Below are 24,374 nucleotides of genomic sequence, written 5' to 3'. Positions count from 1 at the left end.
TTTAATTCAACCACGATGTCTCTGGGTCTGATAAGGACAAGATTGCAGATTGGGCAGTTTGTCCATTATGTAGTACTTGGATTTTCAAAAGGAGAAAGTAAGTAGTTGGCCTCATTTCCAATACCTCATTCAGTACAATGTTTTCCAAGAGCTGACATGAATCGTGTCACATAGCTACTTTCTGCACCTGTAAGAAAATAACTGTAAGAAATTATTTGATTGCATAAACCAGGCTTTTATAATCACTCTACAACCAGCTTGTAATGTCGCCCCCTTCAGACAATCAGTCTCCTACTGCCCACGCAGCCAGCCACTCCCCTACTCTACACTCTGTGACTCGGTGACTCGGTGACTCGGTACTCGCTGACCTTGCCTTTTTAAACAGATCTTCTCCCCTGTTATTAGCTCCCTACTAGTAATTAGATCCCCAGTCTGAGCCATCTGTGGTACTCAAGTCTCCACGACGGACACGCACTCATATGGAGATGGAGTGCTACACCTTGACCAACACGATCATCATTTATCACGGCCGAACCCCCAACCCACGTCAGGCGATGCTCATTTTCACACATCATGTGAAGAAAGCTATTCCTACTGCTCTGTTAGACCTGCAACAACCAGGTTATGAACAACCAATCTAGATACACAACAGGGTTTACAAAAATATTCACCCCCCACCCCGTTCACATGCCATCAAACACACTACACTTCATTTGAAATGTCAGCACACATCCTGTACTATATGTATATATATTGCACACAGAACAAACACACTACAACACAGGACACGACTTGGTATAACAGCCGGTCCCCGCGGTGAACGCCTCATAATGAGCTCATGGAAGGCGGACCTATCACCTCTCAGTTCTGGGCGCTGTCATGAACACACCACTGCGTTCTCATATCCTGGCAGAGGACTGACAGAGTGAAACAGTCCAGCACAGTAAAATAAATAAATAAAAACTTTACTGTATGCTGTTCTTCTTTTTTCTACTAATGCATGAATTACCAGATGGCCTGTTTTGCTGTTCAATTATAAAGATTTTTCCATCTGTCAGCTCAATACTAACTTAGTTTACATGCACTTAGGGCCCCTTATCATTACAGTTCTTCTCAGGCCAGTAATGTCCTGGAACGGAACAGCAACCACTGCATTATCTGAAGAGGCCGAGAGGAAGCATTTCTATTCAGGTTGCACTTAAAAACTTCTCTAACAAAGACCTGGCATTTCCCCTTTGTGGTGGCGAGGTAACACAGAATTCATTTATTGACGGAAAAAGTAATTAATTAAAAAGCAGTGGAAATACTGTCCAGTCACTGATTCAAATTAATAAATAAGATTAGAGAGTGTGCTTGTTTATTCTGAAATTGGTTATTTTGAATCAGCAAAAGACTGCAAGGACCTCAGACCTGAACTCGGAGGAAGTGTAGGAGATATTCAGGTGTTATTCATTCCTGAGAAATGTGCTGTCAGTGTTATGAAGTGGGACTTCTTTTATGTTATGAATGTTACCAATACAAAGAGAAAGCATACACACTCCAACATCTGTGGAAGGTGCAGAGTGAAAAACAAACAAACAAATATGAACATGAAATCTGTGTCCTGTATATCTTGTTGCAACAGGCCCTGCAGGATGTCTTGTTTATCTCTGCTTTGCCTAGAGTTTGAAACTGGTATTTGGTGGCTTCTAGATTGCAGAATTAAACACGTACTTATGTGATATGAGACTTTGTATCTTGTTATTATGATCTATATAAGATTTTTTTTTTTTTCTCATACTAGTTTGTATTTATTATTATTAATAGCTGTACACGCTTTGTGCTTAATTCTTCCAGTATCATTCCCGTGTATTCAATACATTTTCCACTGTTTCAAAGTCTTGCTTTCACAGAATGCACGCTAGGAATTCAGCACCACTTTAATGCTACAAAACTCTCGACTTGAAAGTTACCTCAGATGTTGTCCTCCTCGACGGGAAAACCCCTCACACAGCACAACCTGTCTAATCCCCTGCCTGATGCACATGGCTGGCTGACAGAAAATCCATTAAAATGCTTTACTCTGCATCTGCCAGAGCAAACATGTGCTCCGGCTTCTCTGGCTCAAAGGGCCTGGCATTTATTGCACTCCCAGGTATCCACATGAGCTTTGCAGAGCGGTCGGCCCTGATTCCAAGACTACCTTGCTGAGGTATTTAAAAATAAAACAGCCACAGCAGCTGCAATAAAACACAATTCTTCTTCGCTGTCAGTTTTCTGAACACAGGTGAAAGCAGTGTAACACAACTCGATCTTAGGTGGCCATCTCAGAAGGATATCGACACACCTATAGCTAGTCCAAATCAGCCTGATCTGCTCACAAATCACAAAGTACAAACCTGTACCCTATATATAAATCAAAAAGCGATAGGGTACAACTTCCTGGGTGGGGTGAAGTGGACTAACATTAAGGTTTAGGTCTTCTGCTGTTTTTAAATAATTTATTATATTTTATGTGTCTTAGCCTCCACCCACAGAAACAAAAAGGCAGTTTCTACTATTGTGAAATAGTCAAATACGAGAAGAGAGACTTGCAAAACAAAAATATTTAGGCCCAATGTTTTCACAACTCTTGTCACTTTGTTAGTTTTTTTGTTGTGCAAATGTAGTTCAAGGCAGAGTCACCCATTCTCACACAACGCTAAATCAGATCAGATTCAAATAAAGCATGGTGAGCTCACACACAAATGTATTTTTTTTACAATCAGAGAGCCAGTTGAGAAGTAGTCTTTCTTAAATAGCCAGCATCCAAGCTTTCAAAAGATAAAAGCCTTACACTATCACCCCACATTACCTACATTACATCACCTACATTACATAAACTGTAGGAACCTGTGATTTTCCATCTATCTAGCGCTCACAGCCACACCGCTTTCTAGGCCAAAGTCCATCGCGTCGACTTGTGCCAGAGATGTCAGCTTCCATTTATTGCAGCAGGCCTGGGAGATGGAAGTGTCTGTAGTTACCGCGATCCCGGACAGTGGAGTACATTTCAAATCATGTTTCTCAAGCAGCTTACACCATATTTCTAAAAACCCTAACACTTGCATTTTAAGATGATTCAATTTATTGATCAGGTGATTCATCTACTGTCAACAGTTTTAGCTGGTCTTAATTTTTCCAGCTATATACCAATACTTTGACTTTATTCTCATACAAGCTATAACAAGCACTTGTAACATTGGAAAATGTGTTTTAACCGTAAGGTTGACATATTGACATATAATGACAGGTAATTGAGATGTTTAATTGCTGCGCTTCTAGGGCTTCCAAATTAGATTGACATCAATTTTCTGCACACAGCTTAAAATGCTTTAATTAATTTGTGTTTTACAAAAGCTTTAATCGTAGCTTTGTTTCTGAGCTGTCTGCTGTTATAATGTGAACATAGCAGTTCACACAATATTGAAAATGAGACTTTGTTCTCTGGTGAATTTGAGTTAAATCAAGATTTTGCTTGGATTATAAAAAATAAAAAAACAGACACTGACAGAAGCAGCCCAGAGCTTTGATTGTACCTGGCTTCCAGAAAGAACAATAAAAGATATCGCAGTGGGTTTATTTACACAATCATCAAGTTAATGGCATGTATTAGTGACTCATATCTCATAAAATGTTATGGTAATTTGCAGCCATTACTGTGCAGTGTTTAATAATATGCAATTCATTTCAGTTACTCTTTGGAATTCTCTGGTAAATGGTTACTAGGAAGTAATTATTGCATCAAGCATTTTTACAGAAGGGAATACAGCCAAGCGGTATCAAAATTAACTGTGTCCCCTACTTATGACATCATCCACAATCTCCACCAACTAACAACATCGTGAGAAGGAGCCATGCGAACGGTGGCTGACCTGAAAGAAGGGGTGAGAGAATTCAGATCCCTAGAAACTCGCTGCACTAAAGAAAGACCTGCCAACACAGATCAGATGATTGACAATGAAATGGGGTCTCTGGCTGTCTGAGAAATGGCGGGTAGGAGGAAGATGGCCAGGTTTATGCCATCAGTGCCGTGAGAAGGGAGATCACAAGAGGGAAGACGCAAAAGCAACATGGACGTGGGGATTGTTGTGAAGGAAGTTGCAATGCTTGATAAGTCTCCTCTGGAACAGGCCTTAACAGTGACATTAACAACGGCAAATCAAACACGTAACTGAACTGTTATATAAGTTGCCCTGAAGGCAGGAAAAGTTTAAACAAAGTTACTGACAGCAGCGAGCAAAATATACAATGATCAAGAAGAGAGGTTTTGCTTTTGGAGACCCTGGTCAGGACGGCAGAGCTATTGGTAAAGCACAGTGAATGGAGTGCATGTAGGAGAACTAGGATAAAAGCAACAAGGTTTAAATGAGATTAACTGGAGTGCTGTGTGGATGTTTTGTTCATTATATGATCAACATTGTTTCTGTATAGGGAGATTGTAGAGAAATCCCAAGAACCTTCAAGGAAAACTTTTTTAAATAGCAGTATGACGTTTCCTTGTAAGCCTTGACTAAACTGGACGTCAGTGATTGCCTGTCCTGCAGCCCGGGCCTCCCGCATCATCGTGCGTTCATTTGGGCTCATCCTCCACCATCATCTTCATCAGTACTTGGCATTCAATCCCCAAGCGGTGCACCAAGTGGTGTGGGCCCTCCTGAGGACTGTATTGAGCAGCTCAGCCTGTGCAACGTGAGTGTTAAGGCTTAAATATGCTGCTCTGATTGACGCCTGGAGCCACAAACATGCTCACACCGTAACTCAGGTATCCCCTTGTGTATTGATCACGAGAGGCTTCAGCCCAGACTGGTGGTCATAACCAGATTCTTACCTAATAATACTAATCATCATCATCATCATATTCATACTAAAATCAGGAAACCTACTAACCAGCCTCTTGTCAGAAGCCTATGTTTAACTTGCTAGCAATTCAGCATTAATACGCTGTCATTGTTCAGATTCATAGTCCAAGGACTTGACCGGTATGCCTGCCTCTTCAAAGTCTCTGATTCCCGGCCCCCGAAGCTCTCCAGAGCACGACAGAAGAGAAACGCTGTCTGAAAATAGACTGTAGACCACAACAACAACAACCCAAACCCACAGTTCCTTGACAATAACCAGCTGCGAAAAAATAAATTGTAACTTTGTAATAGTGTGGTGACTGCTTTGTTTCCGGGAGTTGGACTCTTCAATTCATCCCTTCGCCAAGATGAGCAATGTGCTCCCGCTGTGAATCCAATCAGCAGGGCACTCGAGCAGGAGCTGTCACAGCTCAGGGTCTTCCTCACCTCCCAGATCTCCTTCCTCCTCCTCACGGACAGCCCACACAAGCCCAGTGCTGACGGCTGCCATTTGTCATCGGCGTAGAAGCGTATAAAAAACACGGAACAAGTGAACACACCATTTACATCCCTTGTCGCCTGTAAGTGTCCGAGCGAATTCATGTGAAAGTTTGTGTTGCAAAAGAAAGGCACATGAATATTATCACTCCAGTGAATTTGTTTTTACTCTATATTGTATCCGCAGCGTGTGTTTCTCTGCACTATACATAATATTATGATAATACATTACGCTGATAAAACGTTCCTTATTCTCTGCCCGCTCTGAGATCTATGGTAATTAGTCGACTGGTAAGTATCAATTAGAAGAAGCCTTTATGAATAATATGGGTAAAATATGAATGAGCGGAGAGATCTCTAATGGAGTGCTTTTTTAATGGCTGATGCTTTTTTATGGTGCTTCTCTGAATCACACAATGAGGTGCCGTCACGTTAAACACCATTACCAACACATTCAAGAAAATGGGCCCTTATGTTTACATGCTGATGCTGATGTGATATAAAGTTATTCTCTTCCTTGTTACTTCCCTATTACTAGGGGGGGGGGACATCACACTTCTGAACAACAAGACTGTCTGCCACAATCGATACACGATCATATATAAAGCTGTGATTTAGGGTATCTGAGCTATGTGGATTTAATGGTATTCGTTTAGCAGGTTTAATGCATTGCCTTCACTCATTTATATGTAAAACTATTTACAGCATTATAATAATAGATTCCCAATATATGAATGGAATTTATTTTACATTAAACACGGATCTAGTGCAGTAATATACGTTGGTTTGACAAGGCCCGAAACTGCAGTGTGTGGCCTCATTAATAAACAATCATCTCATTGCAGATGAGATTAATATGTCAGAAATCACCTGGCGCATCATGTGGACATTTACACTGATGCATTTGCATGAAACTACATGTTCAGTCTAAATACCTGCCTCACGTTTATGTTCTGATTGTGAATTCCTGGTGGTTCGCTTTCAGAGGAAACCAGTTAGTGTTAATTTCCACATGCTCTTTGAAATGCATTGAACATATTCATCCCCACGTGGAAAACAGAGCAACAAAAGCCTTAGGAAAACAAAACAGCAACAATAATAACAGAAGGGGAGAAATATAAAGAGGTCCAAGTGGCCCAACTATGAAAGCCCCATTAAATTGTCATTTATGATGGATGCTTCTCCTTTTCCACATTAACCGGAACATTAGGAGGCATTAGTTTCTCGAGGAAGTGCTCTTGAAAGCAGAGACGATTCCCACGGGGGCCGCTGGCTGGATCAGCCAAGAGGAGGACGGACACTTTCCAATCAGGAGGGCAGCGCTGCTCATACTCTACATAGGAGAGAGATCTGCTGCTCATACTCTGAGTGCTGCATTGCTGATGCATCTCCTTGTCAGACCGTATGATTGTCATCTCCTCTCAGATAATACTGCGGCTTGAAAGCGCTTTCTAGAGACATATGTCCATTTTAATTGGCATGTTGGTAATGCTTCTTTTCTTTTATTCTTCCCTCCCCGGTGTATTGGATATCTCTTAAACGCTGTCTTCGGGGGACCGACCACATCTGTCCATTGTGACTGCAGGGGGTGCTTACAATACACTGCGGTTTTAAAAACAAAAAATCAACTAAACGTCCGAGACAGATGTCCAGTGAAACTGATTAATGTTTCTCCTGCATGTCAACAGTATGCTTCATGTCTCCTCTCCATTTAAATACATTCCTTTACTACTATTTAACTTTAACACTACCATTTTGTCTGTCTTTATTTTATTGTATTGTATTAATCAGATTCCAGATACACAGATATACATTTCCTGCATCTTCAATATGAAGAGTTTGATTAAAAATAAAAAATAAATGCTTTTGTTTTAAAAGGGAAGGAAAACCTACATTTAGACTGATAGTTTTCCAGTCCAATTCTGGAGTCAGTTGTGAGCCATGGTGCGTACTATTGTGTCTTCAACTGTATTAATTAAAACAGTGAGGGGGCTGTGTTAATTGAAAAAGGCAGTCGTAATGTAGCATCGTGATATTAGATCCTAGCAGCAGGAGAGTAATTATCAAAGCCAAGACACAATATCAACAGTCAGCAGAAGCATGTTTTATAAGCACCTGACCACCTGCCTGTCATCAAACTGCAACATGGAGGATAAAAGTTCGCCCGGCAGCGGCTTTTACCCGATGAGAAGAAATCCCTTTAAACCTCTGTCTGGACATGATTTAGTAGGAAATCAGTTGCATGTTTGCCAAAGCCTGTGTGGTATAAAAGAAACGGGGAAATGAAGGTGTTGATTGGATGACGTCTCAGATATTTTTCTTCCAGGTAAAACTGGGTTTGTGGTAATAATAATAAATAATAATAAATAATTATTAATACAGGAGAAGGAAAGTCTATTCAAACAGGAAATGCATGACAGACAAACAGAAACTTTTTTGTCTACATTGTGTGTTTGGCAGAGAGGGTCGGGATTCTTTTAAAATCATTATAATGTATTTATTCTAAGCTGTTGATAATAGTGCTCTTCCTATCGAGGTGACAGTGGTGGCTAACAGTAGTCCTGTGAGATTTCATGCCGTTGGCTGGAGCTGCAGTTATTGGATTACTCGTGTTGCGGGGAAGATATTCCCCACAGCCTGTCTTTGTCAAACACCCGGGTCACCTTGCACTTGCGAAAAGAAAGAGGACCTGTCTCGAAAATATTTCTGAATGTGATGTTACCATAACTGTCAGGGGGCCGTTGAAGTGGCGAGGCCGGGTCGTTGTACTCCTGCAAAAATAAATAATAAAAACATAAATAAACGCTTCGATTTGCTGGGTTAGTCAGACGCAGTCACCGTGCGAAGAGACGCGTTTCTGTTTGGAGTGATTTTCTTGCTCGACTATTTACCATTTGTCAAGTAGAAATAAATATTTTCCTGACAATTAAACAACAATTATATCTTGCCAGGCAATTTGAGATTGCTCACAGAACCATATGTCCATTTCTCCATCCGGCAACATCTGACGCTGCCGTTCAAATCAGATACAATCCCTGGGAGGAAAAATAATACTCTGGAAAGCAAAAATACAACCGATTGCACTCTGAAAGCTAATGATTGAACGCCCCCCCACCCCCACTCTCTCTCTCACACACACACACACACACACACACAGTGCCTTGGCCCGGAAAGCATGAATTTAAATTATTCCTTCAAGATTTGTTCAGTTGAGAGAAATTTCATGGCATCTGACCCAGCGGAGGGGGGGTTGACCTATTCCTTTCTTCCACCATCTGCTCTGTTTACTCAGAGTGAATGTATCGGATCAGGGGTCAGCAGACGTGTGCAGAGGAAGCATCCGCTCACAGGGTAATGGAGAGGCACTGCGTGGAGCCGCCCAAAGACAGTGCTCTCTGTCCTGGCAGGAGCTGCTGTGCCACGTTATAGTGGTAGTAGTAGTAGTGGTGGTGTTAGTATAAGTAGTAGCTGTAGTAACAGTAGTTATAATAGTAATAATAGTAGTATTTGTTGTAGTAGTACTAGCAGTAACAATATTAATAGTAGTAATAGTAAACATAGGTTTAGGGGGAATGTTGAGAAAACATTAAATTGTCTGAAATTAAACCTACACCCCCGGTAGTAATAGTAATATCAGTTGTAGTAGTGGGTGTAGTAGTAGTAGTAGTAATAGTAGTATTTACTGTTACTAGTAGTTGTAGGAATAGTTACAATAATTGTAGTAATAGTTGTTATAGTAGTTGTGGTGGTAGTTGTAACAGTAGTTGTGGTAGTTGTAGTAATAGTAATTTTAATAGTTGTAGGAGTAATTGTAGTAGTAGTAATAGTAGTTGTGTTAGTTTTAGTAGTAGTAATAGTAGTTATAGTAGACTAGTTGGTAGTTGTAGTTGTAATGCTTAGTACTAATAGTCTTAGTAGTAGTAATAGTAGTTTTAGAAGTTGTAGTAGGAGTCTTTTTCAGGTGTGACTCTTCTTGTCTGACTGTTCTGCAGCCTGCATACCTCCGCTTTGAGACGTCTGTATATATGCTGAATGGACCGGCTACCCTTCACGACGGACCCTGTCGCCGACTCTCCCAGCATGCACTGCCATCCCAGCCAGGGCAGCACTCAGCAGCTCGGGTTCTATCTGGGTTTCCGGCTCGGTCCTGTCAGGCCCTGTGTAGGGGAAGACTTGCATCGCCGATGAGCAGTGGTACTCCAGGGAAACTCATGATTTCAGCAGCCAAAAGCATAGGCACCAGAAGGAACTTTTAAAATGATTTCCGCTAGTCGAGTAACAGCCTAAACTGTTTCTGTTCTCTCTTTCCATATAAAATGTACCCTGCTGATAAATACATCCCCACACTGCATACACACAGGGAGAATCTAACAGACTCAAGATCACAAAAACAGTTTGTACATTCTTAGATTTCCATCCTTTTTTATTCTTCAGCTTCATAAAGGTTTGTTTACTTTTTTTATGAAACTGTCACACTCAGACGCTCTCCGGACTGATACAAACCCGGCCTGCAAAGATAAAAGACGACACACAGCACCTTTCGAAATGCGTTTTCAGATTAGCCCAACGGTCGATTCAGTTCAAAAGAAATCTCTGACGTTAACAATCTGTAGACTCAACACATACATGTGAATAATAGAAAACCACACATTTGCCGCTAACGTGTCCTGTCCTGAAGATATTTTGAGCCGCGATGACGTTACTGTAATTAAAAGATTGCCGGAGTAAAAGATGGACATTAATTTATCTCTGAAAATGGAATCAATTATTGTATAAAATGTTTAAAATAAATATATTTTGACATCACAAATAAAAGATGATCCTTAAGAAGAACATGGAGGCAAATACTGTAATATTATGATTTATACTATACTGTACTACTACTATTACTTGTAGTAGCAGTAGTATATTTTATATTATATATATATATCCAAGTATAGAACATACAATCCCTACAGCATTTCACAAGAGCAGCTCTATAGATACCAAGATACACACCAACCCTCAGGAGGGGGGGATAAGAAATAACAGCCCTTTATAAATATGTAGACTTTGCCACTAGCGTGACCTGTGGCAGCGGTGCCGAGGCCGACGTGGCGCGCAGTGCAGGCGTGTGATGTTGTCAGCGTGTCAGTTCGCCTATAAGATGTGAGCGATCAGATTTTGAAAGGGCTGGTGCTGTCAGCTGTCACCGGCACAAAAGCCAAGATGTGAAATAATCCCTGGCACCGACCGACCAAGGTCAAGTAAGGCTGTTTAGAAACGCCAGACAGTGCCAGAGTGTGGCACGCGTACCTGTCTTAAAGAAACAGAGCGTCTCCCTTCTCAAGGAGCACGGCTTCCCCGCAGCCCTGCTCAGCTTCAGTGGTGTGTCCCCGCGGTGAGGACAGAAGGTGTGTGATGTTGTGATCCAAGTTACGTGGATTGGCACATGCAAGGGTGTACACGCAAAGTACAGTAAAGTTACTAAACAAGGAGAATCATAAAATACTCGCCTGTTCCAAAGTGACATGAATAGTTAACATTCCTGTCCTTTCTGTCGAGTAACGATTCACAGGGATTTACTGTCCCAGACTGATTTAACATTACCGTGCTGAAGATCCACCCCAGGAAATGAAAAAATTCACATGAGATATACAAAATAACTCCTGGGCAGTGTACGGAGTTCAAAACCAGGTTATTGTTTTAGATAAACCTAGTGGTCGTGGGTCCAGTGGGTCCAGAGACACGCACTTCCGTAGCATCTCCAAATAGGAACCCAGTAAAGAAAATACAAACCACCTGACCCAAATCAAAGTGAAATGTTATTGCTGTGTTTGAAGGGAGCCGCGGCGGCCAAGAAATGACTCAGTCTGAACGATCTCAAAGGTGCTTGCGTCAGAGAAATGAAATCATAACATGCATGTCCACAGCTGTGACTACAACTAACTGGACAACTTCAGCACCCCTCCCCCAAAATAAAACACAAATAAATGCATAAACACACAGCTTTCATACTGTTACATGTCTGTATCATGCCTTTACATGTAATTGAGGCAATGTTGCTTACTCCTTATTTGACATAAATAATGAACAAAGGCAAACGTGTGTATTGGGATGTCTGACACGCTGAATGCATGCATAATTCGAAGGACTGCTGTTCTCGTGACGGCGTGTGAGTCCCGTGCTGCGTGTCTGTGGCAGGATTGTGACTGAGCAGCGCGGCTCGATTGTTTGTGACAGCGGCGCCAGATCGCCAAGGGTGTCTTAACCTTGAACTGCTGAAGCTCCCCGAAGGTGTGGGAGGAAAGGTACATCCTCTCAGTGGCCCGTTTGACAGACGAGCAGCCGAGGCGCCAACTGGGAAGTCAGTCTCTGTGCCACATTTTAATTCAGTGAGGTGTTTAACAGCATACTCAATCGCACAGTGTATCGCTGTTCACTACAGCACTGCAGCTGCAGATTGTGACCGAACGCCTTGTCATCCCAGTGTTTTGAGAGCATCGTTCCAAGTGGGGGCTTTGTATTCCTCTGTTTTGAAGTATTGCATATATCATATCTTAATTTTTTATTAAATGCAAACTAAAGTCTCTATATAATGTTTAGACTGTACAATACACTAGTTAGAGCTCATCTGGATACTGTGGACAGTTCTGGGCTCCACACTTCAAGAAAGATATCGCTGCTCTAGAGGCAGTTCAGAGGAGAGCAACCAGACTTATTCCAGGTCTGAAGGGAATGTCCTACTGAGAGACTGAGGAACTGAACCTTTTCACCCTGGAACAGAGGAGACTACGTGGGGACTTGATCCAAGTCTTCAAAATCATGAAAGGCATCGACCACATCAAACCAGAGGAGCTTTTCCAGATCAGCAGGGACAACGCACCCGGGGACACAAATGGAAATTGGGCTTCAAGGCATTCAAGACAGAAAACAGGAGACACTTCTTCACACAGAGAGGCGTCACAATCTGAACAAACTCCCCAGCGATGTGGCTGAAGAGACAATTTGGGAACATTCAAAAACAGACTGGATATGATCCTTGATCACTCAGTTATTAATGGACACCAAACGAGCACGATGGGGCGAATGGGCTCCTCTCGATTGGACACTTTCTTATATTTCTTATGTTCTTATATATATTTTTTATATCATCACCATCAACCCATATTGATCTCATCCATATACATGAAGGCCTCCCCAAGATGTTTTTTCTCGATGTCTTACAAAGTGTATGAATTCATCTTCCCATCGTCATATGTGGTGTTTTCTAGTACTTTTTTCATCTCTTTGTATCCATTCAATAGCTTCATTTATTCATCTCTGATCTGTTCTTCTTGCAGCTTGTTCGGCCCCTTGCCATCCTAACATTTTCACTCTTTCAATTAAGTCACATATTTTGTTTTATTCTCAGATCCATTCATTTCTCTTTCTTGCTCCTCTCGTTATTCCAAGCAGACATCTCTCCCTGCTCCTTTGTGTCATCCACTTTCTGAATCGCATTAAGTGACCAGGTTTCACAGCCGTAAGTGAGCTCTGGTCGTCTGCATTGATCAGATACTTTTCATTCAGGTAAGTGTGTAGATTTCCTTTCCTTTTCTTCATCTTCACTCTTCTTTTGATTTCTTCCATAATCTCTGTATAACATTTGACTTCACTGAGTATCTGTCGATCTACTTAAATTTTCTAAAATTTATAAAAGCTATTAAACATGACTTTTGTTTTACTCAGGTTAATTTTTAGTCCAGTTAATTTTTAGTCCAGTTAATTTTTGCATCTGAGATCTCTTGAGATTGAAGCTGCAAGTCTTCAGGTGTTTTTGCTAATATGACGATGTCACCGGCAAATAATACGTTGTTATACACCGATCAGCCATAACATTATGACCACTGACAGGTGAAGTGAATAACACTGATAATCTCGTTATCATGGCACCTGTCAGTGGGTGGGATATATTAGGCAGCAAGTGAACATTTTGTCCTCAAAGTTGATGTGTTAGAAGCAGGAAAAATGGGCAAGCGTAAGGATCTGAGCGACTTTGACACGGGCTAAACTGTGATGGCTAGACGACTGGGTCAGAGCATCTCCAAAACCGCAGCTCCTGTGGGGTGTTCCCGGTCTGCAGTGGTCAGTACCTATCAAAAGTGGTCCAAGGAAGGAAAAGCGGTGAACCGGTGACAGGGTCATGGGCGGCCAAGGCTCATTGATGCACGTGGGGAGCGCAGGCTGGCCCGTGTGGTCCGATCCAACAGACGAGCTACTGTAGCTCAAATTGCTGAAAAAGTGAATGTGGGTTCTGATAGATAGGTGTCAGAACACACAGTGCATCGCAGTTTGTTGCGTATGGGGCTGCGCAGCCGCAGACCAGTCAGGGTGCCCATGCTGACCCCTGTCCACTGCCGAAAGCGCCTACAATGGGCACGTGAGCATCAGAACTGGACCACGGAGCAATGGAAGAAGGTGGCCTGGTCTGATGAATCACGAGTTCAAGGTGTTGACTTCCAAATTCCCCAGATCTCAATCCAATCGAGCATCTGTGGGATGTGCTGGACAAACAAGTCCGATCCATGGAGGCCCCACCTCGTAACTTACAGGACTTAAAGGATCTGCTGCTAACATCTTGGTGCCAGATACCACAGCACACCTTCAGAGGTCTAGTGGAGTCCATGCCTCGATGGGTCAGGGCTGTTTTGGCAGCAAAAGGGGGACCTACACAATATTAGGCAGGTGGTCATAATGTTATGGCTGATCGGTGTATGTAATTACAGTTCTTTCCTTCCTTTCTTGTGAAGGACGACGACAGTTATGTCGTTCCCTTTATCTGGGATTTGTGTATTTCTGAGACACTCTGTGAACAGTTTTGCCAGAATCGTCTTCATTTCTTCTCCAGCTAGTTTCAGGATCTGCACTGTGACTCCATCGTCTCCAGGGGCTTTTCCATTTTCTTCTTGTTCTTGAATCACATCTGGTATCTCACTTCATTGAGACACTGCTTTCATCACTACGACATAGGTTACTGTAGAACTCTTCTGATAATCGCATCTCTGTGAGCGCACATCATATCATGTGCTCACCTTTTAAAATTAAATGATTCATTCATTATATAAAACTGTTTTATAAAAATTAATGTTTAGGTTTGTTCCTTTGTAATCCTTTCCTTTTATAACATCTTTTTTTAAAAAACAAAACCGAAAAGAGAACCTAATATTCTAAAATCCCAGGGAAGTCAGGAAATATGAAATCTCCAGAATGTCACACAAAAGCCTCCATTCCTTCCTAATTGCCAATATGTCAAATCCGCTCAGCCCCCAGGGCTCTTGGCACACAACTCTGCCACTTGCTGTGTGAGGCGTCGCACCGCTGTGCCCAGCGCTACCAACACTGAGGCGCGGCCGAGCAGCCGTGGCCAGCATGTGCAACCGCCATTATCTCATTACTCTCATCCTCAACACTGCCATTCAGCAGCGGTCACTGTGCTTCTCCAGCTGCCTCTGCCTCTGCCTCCCACTATTTCCCATCAGCCGGCTCGGTGGGTCTCTCAGGGGAAAGCCACCAGAGAGCGGCTCGCTGTGGCAGCTGCTAATTTAATACACAGCTACTACAGTCGCATTTCAACCGACTAAAGATAGATAATACAAAATGTACAACTGTAGAGATTTTACATGTTGTAGCGTGTCAGGTGTGCACCTGCATGTTGCCGGTCTTATTGGGGACTAATTCCCTTTGCTTACTGGCGTAGGGATTCGCACAATGCGACAGGAGTGCTAGGGCACATAACACTGTAATCTAGCGCTTGCAAAATGAAGTCCCTATCACGCTCTGTTAATATTGGATTGGGTTGTGTCGTACGTCACGTAGGGTGAATGTGCAGGGTAGGTGGCGGGGGCGGGGGGGTTAGACCTGCACAGCAGCCACATGTTGGAGGGGGCTGTTATATACAGGCGGGCGCTGGGGGGTACCGAATGGAGAGGAGATGCCCCAGTAACAGTGCTGTTGTATCTCCTGTGGCTCTCTGAATAAACCTGGGTTTGTTTGTCTGAAATCACTTGAATGAAACTCCTATCTGTCAGTGTGACTCATTGTGTTACAATATGAAATCTCCACTGGAGTCACCAACAATTAAGGATTATAAGATTATAATAATAATCATAATAATAATATTTTTTAAACATGAATAAAAAGTTTTAAATTTTTATATACACTTATTTCTGCTTAATTTCTTGTGCAGCCCTAATTGTAAAATACAATATACCCTCAGTGATGCTGTTCTCATGTCTTCAGAAAATGGGGGTTGTGTTTGCAATCAAATTTATTTGCCTTAATTTTGCTTAATTAAGAAGGCTGAATTAATATAAGAAAACATATTACTTCAGCTGCCCGTTACTTCAGAACACATTTTCAACTAAACTATCAGTTTCCCAAAATTGCTTTTTGGCTTCCGGTTCACGTATCATTAATACTTCTATGAATCATTGACGGTGATTTTGAACAAAAATGAATCCACTTTCGGTGTAAAAACCACTTGGCAATAGAGCTGTTCAATGGTTGTTCAGCCTACAACAGTGGCATTTGTTATGGCACCGAAATTATAATAAAGTATATTGTTATAACCAAAGATTGGGCCTTACATACAGAATTCAGAGCAGTTTTTTATTGTGTTTTAGCAAAACTGTAGCGAAACACTAATTAGACTTTTCAAAGAAGATTTGTCCTTTTTTTGTTTTGCCTTTACAATGGTTTTTGTTTGTATACTGTGTCCTTGGTGTGCACTGTGATATTATTTGCACAGATAAATGTCCATCAATCCCCCTGCCAATCACAGACTCCGTTGAAAGCACCCAATGGAAAACCTCAATCCAGTTTACAATTTGATGTCAATGGGTCGAGATGTTTTAATTTCGTCCAAAAGGACAAATGTTACATCAGTGTCAATATTTCATATTTCTTTCAGTTGATTTTCTCTCCTGGTATTGACTGAGTCTAATACAATAAAAACACACGCTTTTCAGTGTTTCTCCTGTTCTGTTGAACACAATCCGTCCTCTTGGTCCGAAGCCCCTTTTCTCTATCGCTCCATTCCTCAGACGTGTCTATTCTTCCCTCCCGCCTCCCCTTTTTCCTGGGGGCCACGTGGGAGTGAAACGGTAGCTTTTTATCAGGCACGCAACCTTTCAGGGCGACTTCATCTCTTATTATAACACCGTGCCATGATCTGTGTAGATGTTAGGGGCAGACATTACCGAGCTCGGATACTCCGATGGCTGTGTACTCTACTGGAGGAGTGATCCTATTTCGTATATGTCACTGGGTCCATTTGCAGGTTCTGGAATCATGACTTTTCTTTTTCTTCTTCTTTTTAAAAAGCTTCAGAAGTCGCTCCGATATCCAAACCGTTTTGCCTACTTTTTGAAAGTGATTTATTGCAATTGATCTGTATTCTTCTTGTTTAATCCCACTAGACATATTTGAATTCCTATTAAAAAACGAAACATTAGCTTTTGAAAAGAGCTTCTTAGGGCAACAAGTACGTACCAGGATTATAAATTAAAAGTATGACAGCACCTTTAGCTGTATTATTCGCAGGATCCATGTTTTACTTTCAATTATAATTATGTATTTTAACCCCAGAAACTCTTTCCCTTCACCTCCAACCACAACATGAATTCGCTGTCTTTTATGAATTGCCGGTTCAGGACCAACACATTGTTAAGGAAGTAAATAAGACACATCCATACTCGACCATTAAGTCAGTCTGTGTTTCACGTCGTCCTCTGAAAGACAGCGGCCTCACAGATACTCGTCCTGCTGAAAACAATTCGAGCACCGAGGGAAACCCACTGCAATTACAGATGCCAAGTCGGTGCACTGAGGCCAGAACTGAAGGATGCCTGGGCTGCCTTAATTCAACCACCAGAGTCGATGGAGGAAAGTGCTTTTTTTTTCTGTTTCACTTCTATAATGCTTCTGGGGAACAGCAATTTCAGGTTCATCGGTTCAGGCCTTTCTGTCAAGGCGTGAGAGGCATTGCTTGGCTGTGTATCCAGAAACCACTTCCAGTATTCTGCGCCATCTCTCTCTCTTTCTCTCTGAGTCCGTCAGGAAAATTAAAGGGGAACACTCAGGATTCCTGATATCGTGTATTTGATGCGCCTGTGTACGTGCTGTTTACGTAAGATGTGGAGCACTTTTCCAGTGTTAAGTGTTGCTTGTATTTATTATTATTATTATTTATTTATTGCCCAGAGCAGGATAAAGGGTGACTGCTAGATTAGAATAAGAAGGGAGGGAGTCCAGGGCAATGGAGATGGAGAGATCAGTAGAAGGTAAGGAGGAGGAGGGAAGGAAGAGGAGATCAAATTCGGATGGGCTTGAGGTGGTACTCAAAAAAGAAGGGCAGTTATTAGGAGATGTAGGGGAGATAGGAGGAGAAGGGGGAGTGTTGAAGTGTTTGCAGATATCAGTGATTTTAGAGAAGAAGAAGGAGGCGAAGAAGATAGTAGGAGGTGGAAAATGGAGGGCGATTACAGAAGGCAGTACACAGATCCCGTGAATTACAAACTACAAGCTATTGCTACAGCCTCAATGCATAAATAAATAGTAAAATGCACTACAGGTGATCAAGCCACTTCTGGATACAGAAAAGGTGGCAGTTCCTTGTAGCAAAGTTAAAGTAAAATGGTAGATGCTGTGCTGAATGGAATGGAGAAGTGCTACACATCTTACTTATACACTATAGCAACACATAAGATGTGTAAAACCCTTATTTTAGGAATCGTGTGCGTCCCACTTTAATGGAACCGAAGCCCAGCTGGCAGAAGCTTTTGTCAGAAGTCAGAGGTAGAGAATACAGCAGCCCTGTATGAGACAAGCTTTTGGTCCATTTCAATTCCTGTTTTATATTAAATTAGGGACTTTATAGTATCACATTTAGGATCGGTGTGACCAGCTTGCTGCATGTGCTCAGATGTAGTCGAGCATTTACTCTACTTGGCGTTTTCTGCTGGAAAGCCATCATGTCAGGCCTGTGTCTTAAGGGGAGGCGCAAACAATCGACTCCTGGGTCCGCTGAGATTCCAGTCACTTTCTCCGCTGCAACACATATAATATTGAATCTTCAATAGTCAATATCCAGTTTTCTCTGCCAGGAACTGAGCAGTAAATTACTCACACCTGCTCTCCTTTTGTGGCCTTTGTACTATAAAGCTTCTGGGATAAGCAGCTGTGTGTCTTGGTCCAAGCCGTGCATTGTGGGAAAGAAAATCGGCTATTGTGACGAAGCTGCGAGTCCGTCCTCAGGTGACCCTGCCCGTGCCTGGCCAGACGTCCCCCAGCTGACCCAGGAGAACGGGCTGCGCTGGAGGAAGCAGATGTTGACTGTGAGCGTGGTGGCAAAGGTCTACCAGACTGTGGGATTTGCAGAATACGGGATTTGTGTTGTTAGTCTCAACAGCTGACCTGTTTTTGATCCCAGAGGAGTCATCTGTGCTCCTTACTTATCCATGTAATGTTAGTGGACACCAAAACCTGTGCAGATATTCTTGTGACATGAGGGGTCTCTTGACATCAGACAGTGACATCAGACAGTGACCTCAGAGAGTGACATCGCATAGTGACATCAATGCATCGGCCATGTCATGTAATTTGAGCATTCATGTTGTCTGTGCCTGTGTTGGTTCTGCTCATTTATATCAGTATTTCTGGGTTTTCCCTGTATTTTTTTCCCAACATCGAGTAGGTTTAAATTAGTCAAATCTTTGCGGACTATAATCATGTTGCTATATTTCCTACCTCTCTTTTTAATTCTGCAACCAGTACTGCAAAGTCTTGCATAAAACATTTACCCTTTTTCTCTTGTAAAAGTCAGAAATTACCAAATTCAAGAAATGTTTCAAAGCAATTATTCACAACATTTACTCACAGAGAGGTCAGGAATTATCGTGTAATTTTCGTGTTGTACATTATTCACGGATTTTACGAGGGAAGCCCAAATTACCTGCCTTTAAAAAGGAAAAAAATACTGTTCATTACAGTTAGTGAAATCATTAACTGCTTATTAATGTCAACAGTTCTAGTAATTGCGTTTTAAAATAAAGTGGTACCTGATAATATCCCTACAATATTAAAGCTTAATTTGTGCAGTGCAGATTCATATATTATCTTTTATATTGTCTCCTAAAACTGTAATAGGGTGAATGATGGTAGGTCGTAATATTAAAAAATGTCCCCTTTGCCTGTCATTTGTCAGCTGGTTCTTTAATGCAAAATATATTTAAAAGTCATCTATTATATTCTGAAAATGTGGCTATGAAAACTGACCTTACGTTTTTTCCCTTCTCCTGTTTTATGATACATTAGAAATGGGATTATTAACTGTTGTGGAAAGTGGTAAGTCATTTTCCTTTCCCCTTTTGGGCATGTCTGGCCTTTGCTTCTGTGGAAACATCATACGGTAATATTGGAAAATATTAAAGCAGGAATCATTTTGACATTTAAATGTTATTGCTTTCAACAAAACCACGTACGGCTTTGTCTTTTCAAAGATTCGTTTCTGGGGTGGGGTGGGGTGGAGGAGTGGGGGGTTGTGTTGACCGCGTGTTTTTTAGAGGAAGAACCTCCTATCCACTTACGGCGCGGTGCTGAGAACATTTTAAGTCGCTCGTACTTTGAAAGCATGAATAATTGAGCAGCGCATGCAGGGGATGTGGTGAAATATTTATTATCTTTGTCTTTTTAATGCGGGTCTCCTCCAGCCTACATGACCACCCACCTACCCTGCAGATGTCAACTAGGATACACCAATCCGCCCGAGAGTCACAGGTCCCACACGCGCTCAGGGGACGCTCGCATCCCTGTGTTTTATTGTGTTACTTCATAAGCATTACAACAGCTTACTATACAAACTGTGTTCGTACAGTGTTCCTAGCCTGTGTGTGTCTGCATGTATGCGTTTATTTTCTTTCTTTCATATTCTTCTTATTCTTTTTCTTCCTCTTCTTCCTCTTCTTCCTTCTCTTCTTCTTCCTCTTCTTCCTCTCCTCCTTCTGCCTCTTCTTCCCTTTCTTCTTCCTCCTCTTCCTCTTCTTCTTAATAATAATAATATTACCATCATTATCAATAGTATTATTGTTATTGTTTTCTATCATTTCTCTCATTGCAGAAGAGAATTTAAAACATAGTTACCCCACATAAAACTAAAACTAAAGCCTGTCGTGTAAAAACGAAATTAACTTTAACCTGGGAGATATAATTTAGGAATTGGCTGTATATATATATATATATATATCGCTTCTCTGTGTGGTATATGTTAAGGCACAACACACAAAATGACAAGGTGTCTATTCACAATGTGCTATTTAAGGTGTGATCCAGATCAGAAGTCAGAGGTCAGAGCCAAAAGACCAGATCAGAAACAGGCTGAAGAAGCTAATGGATCCCCAGAGATGAGACACGATAAAGACAAAAATCCACAGAGATACAGAAGATGCGAGGAAGGGAGTGGAAGTCTTGAGCTGGACACTCTGGAGACACTGTAGTGTGACGACGGCTGAAGATGACGAAGACTATACGGGCAGCACTTCTGAAAACAGGAGATTTGAGAAAACAGATGCCACCCCAACACTGATGCGTTTATAAACGTGTTCTCTTCACAGCACACGTGTTCCACAGAGGGTGTACTCATGGTTCGACTCACTGCACGCGTGTTTAGCATTCGCAATCATAAACCCTCTCCTATTAAATTTGTGCTTATCTACTTTCAAAAGGGCGAGGTTATCACTGCTTTAGTGCACTGTTTTAAAACGTATTTTTTGCTGTAAAGTGCTCTCTCAGATCTCCGTCACTCTACGCCGCAAGATAATGCGAACGCACGCCTGGGATATCGGCTCTCTCTATTAGTCTCAGACATCATTTTACAGGCTTCTGTCACTCTCCCTAATGCCATAACAACAAAAGTAGAAATTCATTAAAACATTATCGCAGTTCTCAAATGAACTCCTCAGATATTTAATGAGCTGTCTGTTCTATGAATAGCCATGCCAGGCTTTGTATGTCTGAAAACTGGGATAATCAGTGTCTCAAATTGCAGGATTTATTTTCTTTGGGCATATCCTTATCCATGCTTTTTGTAGTCACTTAAACCCTGTTGTTATTGGAGTTATGCAATTCTAACTTACTTCTACTCAACCTTCCTGGCAATCAGTTTTGCATAATATGTTTCTTATTTTTTAAGTAGACCAATAAAAACTGTGGGGTGTAAAACAAACAGAGGACCCCGCAGCACACGTAACGCATAACCCAATGAATCACCGACTGACAGGATTATAAGTGGGTATAAATGATTACAGGAACTCATGCCACACAGCTCTCTGTCAGTATGAGTTTCAGACACAAACTTTGCCGTGTTACAGCGCTTCGACATCCATTGAAAATCACAAGTGATGTGCTCTCCTCAACAGGCGAGTGTTCACCTGCACTTGTGTTCTCATGAATGTTGTATTTGATAGTTTTTGACTCACCTCCAATTAAACGGATGTAAATATACCTGTAGAGTTGTGTGTTAATGTAATAGACACTGTTATGTGTTCTGTTTATCTTTCAGAGAGGCATCCATAGTGAGTGTATAGCCCTCAAAGCCATGACTGTAGGTCGGCTGGGTATATTTCAGTTTTCTGTCATTGTTTACCACACACACAACACACGTACACAAGCACGCATAACAGGCAGTAACCTCGTCAATAAAATGGTCTTGGCATTTCCATTTTCCGTCCGTTAAAAGGAAAGGTTAGGTCCGGAAAGGTTAAACAAACAAGTCTGAAGATCTCTCTGTTGTCCAGAGGGGCTTTACTGCTCTTCACACCAAGCAGACCTGAGATCCAACGCAGGTGTAAATAGTTGAAGGATCATACTCGCTGCCTGTTCACCAAGAGATCTTATAGTCACACCCCCGCCAATTCAATCCTCTCATCTCCTCACGATCTTCTCTGCCAAATGATAATTGATAGTTAGAAGATGTCCCCTTGAAGAACGTCAGTGAATACAATCTTCAAAATATCTGAAGCAAAACACCTTGGAGCCCAGATCACTGCGCTAGAGCTATCAGCGCTCACACAAAGGTCATCGTGATAGTCTACAAGGTGACCATCTTACAGGTGTGCTTAGAGCAGTTGTAGCAGACAGGGCAAGGGACCGAGCATTCGAGGAAAGAAGATAGGCGTTTCTAATCAAACTGTGCACAGGGAGCTCAGTGGTATACACTTACAGAATCGCTCTCCTCTCTGTGAACCGCCTGTGTGTTGTCCCTCCTGTTGGGGCCACTGTTGGTGATAGCACAGTGCAGTTGAACGTTCAACCAGGTCAATCGCAATCTCATGGAGGATCTAAGGAAGATCTAAGGAAGAGCAGGCTGTCAGGGGTCCTGACCCGACGCTGTCAATCCTCGGGAGATGGAGGTCTGAGTGCTGGAGGAGTGCAGATAAAAGGACTCTGTGTGTCTGAGCTGTCAGCAGGGCATGTGGCAGCCAAGGCTATCTGAAGCTCTGGTTTCTAATTCTGTGTCCAGTGAGAGCTTTTAAGAGGCCAGGAAGCAGGCAGGCTCTGAAAAGGAAGATCCACTGGTTTGGTAAACTGTAAAATAAGGAAAGAAAGATACAGAAACAGAATGATAAGAGACTTTGTCAGAGTCCATCTTTATGCATCTCTGGTGCACAATCCAGAGTAAAGTTATATACATACTTATATATTTGTAAATGTCGGTCTTTTCTCTATTCTTTTATTCAGTAAAATGTTTTATTTATCGCACTACCCAGCAAACACAGTTTATTTGGCAAAGGCTGCTGCTGCTGATGTGACCAAGTGAAAGCTAGAAAAGTTTTTTAATTGAATCAAGATGCACAAAGACTTCACCTTAAAAGCCATCTTTATCTCATAGTGAACAGTCAGAATACTGTGTGTGCATGTTTGTGTGTGTATCTTTAGATGTGTCCATGTCTGTGAATGTCTTTACCATGGGTGGGCTACATCAGCAGATGCTCGCTGGTTAACTAAATAAGTAATGACATAATCTAGGCAATACCGGACTGTTAATAAGCAGCATGTTTCGGATTCAGCCTGGGTGAGCAAAGAAAACCAACCAGGCCTTAATAATCTGACCACCGGCTCACATCCAGAGAATGCCTGTTAAATTCATAATGCATAATTCAAATTAAATAAATAATAGTAATCATTAGTCAAAGTGTCATTTCAAAGTTTATTTAATGGGCAGCCAGTGCTTCACGAAACAGCTGCTGAATGTGTTTCCCTTTGTCTCTCCAGCTGCGGCAGAAAGATGCAGAGAAGCCCTGCCCGATGGGTACGTCGCCATCGGTACGAGCATCACCTGGCACTCGGCGAACACACCAGCCTGCCTTTGTCCCAGAGTGGCCGGTGTTTCTCAGTTCCCTGGCTGTTGGTTTGCCACCCAATCCATCCCAGATGCTCTACTGAAAGGACCTTTCATTCTAAAGATATGTTTTAATTTTTCAAAAGATTAGATTCAATTGAAAATAAATTGCAGATCCAGATGTAATATGTAAACACCATCAAATGTATTTGCTCCAATAGGAAGTAGTGATCATGTATCAAAAACCCTGGTATATCACCAGCACTTGCACTTAGTTTCACTGTGAAATATCAGCCATGTTTTATTTCGCCACTCAGAGCACACTCTCTGGAGGGAAAGTAATAATGATTCAGCCGCTTCTCCTGGTGGGATCTTGGTTGACAACATCCTGCAAAAGTTTGAAGCTTCTTCTAAATCTTTGTGCTACAAAGCTTTTTTGATGCATGACAAACAATGTAGTAGGAGTATGTTTTACCTAGCATAACACCTGCAGCTAAAATTATTATTACAAGTTTACACACACATCTGTATCACAATCTCTTGGAGAAAACGAAAGAAACTTCATGTGGGGCCCCTATTGCTATTCTCTTCGCATGTCTTCGATCTGCGGGTGTACAGAGCGCACAGAGAACCAAATAACATCGTGCAGAACAGCGAACACA

This window comes from Amia ocellicauda, chromosome 13, assembly GCF_036373705.1.
Source record: "Amia ocellicauda isolate fAmiCal2 chromosome 13, fAmiCal2.hap1, whole genome shotgun sequence".
In the NCBI taxonomy this organism is placed as follows: domain Eukaryota; kingdom Metazoa; phylum Chordata; class Actinopteri; order Amiiformes; family Amiidae; genus Amia; species Amia ocellicauda.
Note: the sequence above shows the minus strand (reverse complement) of the source record.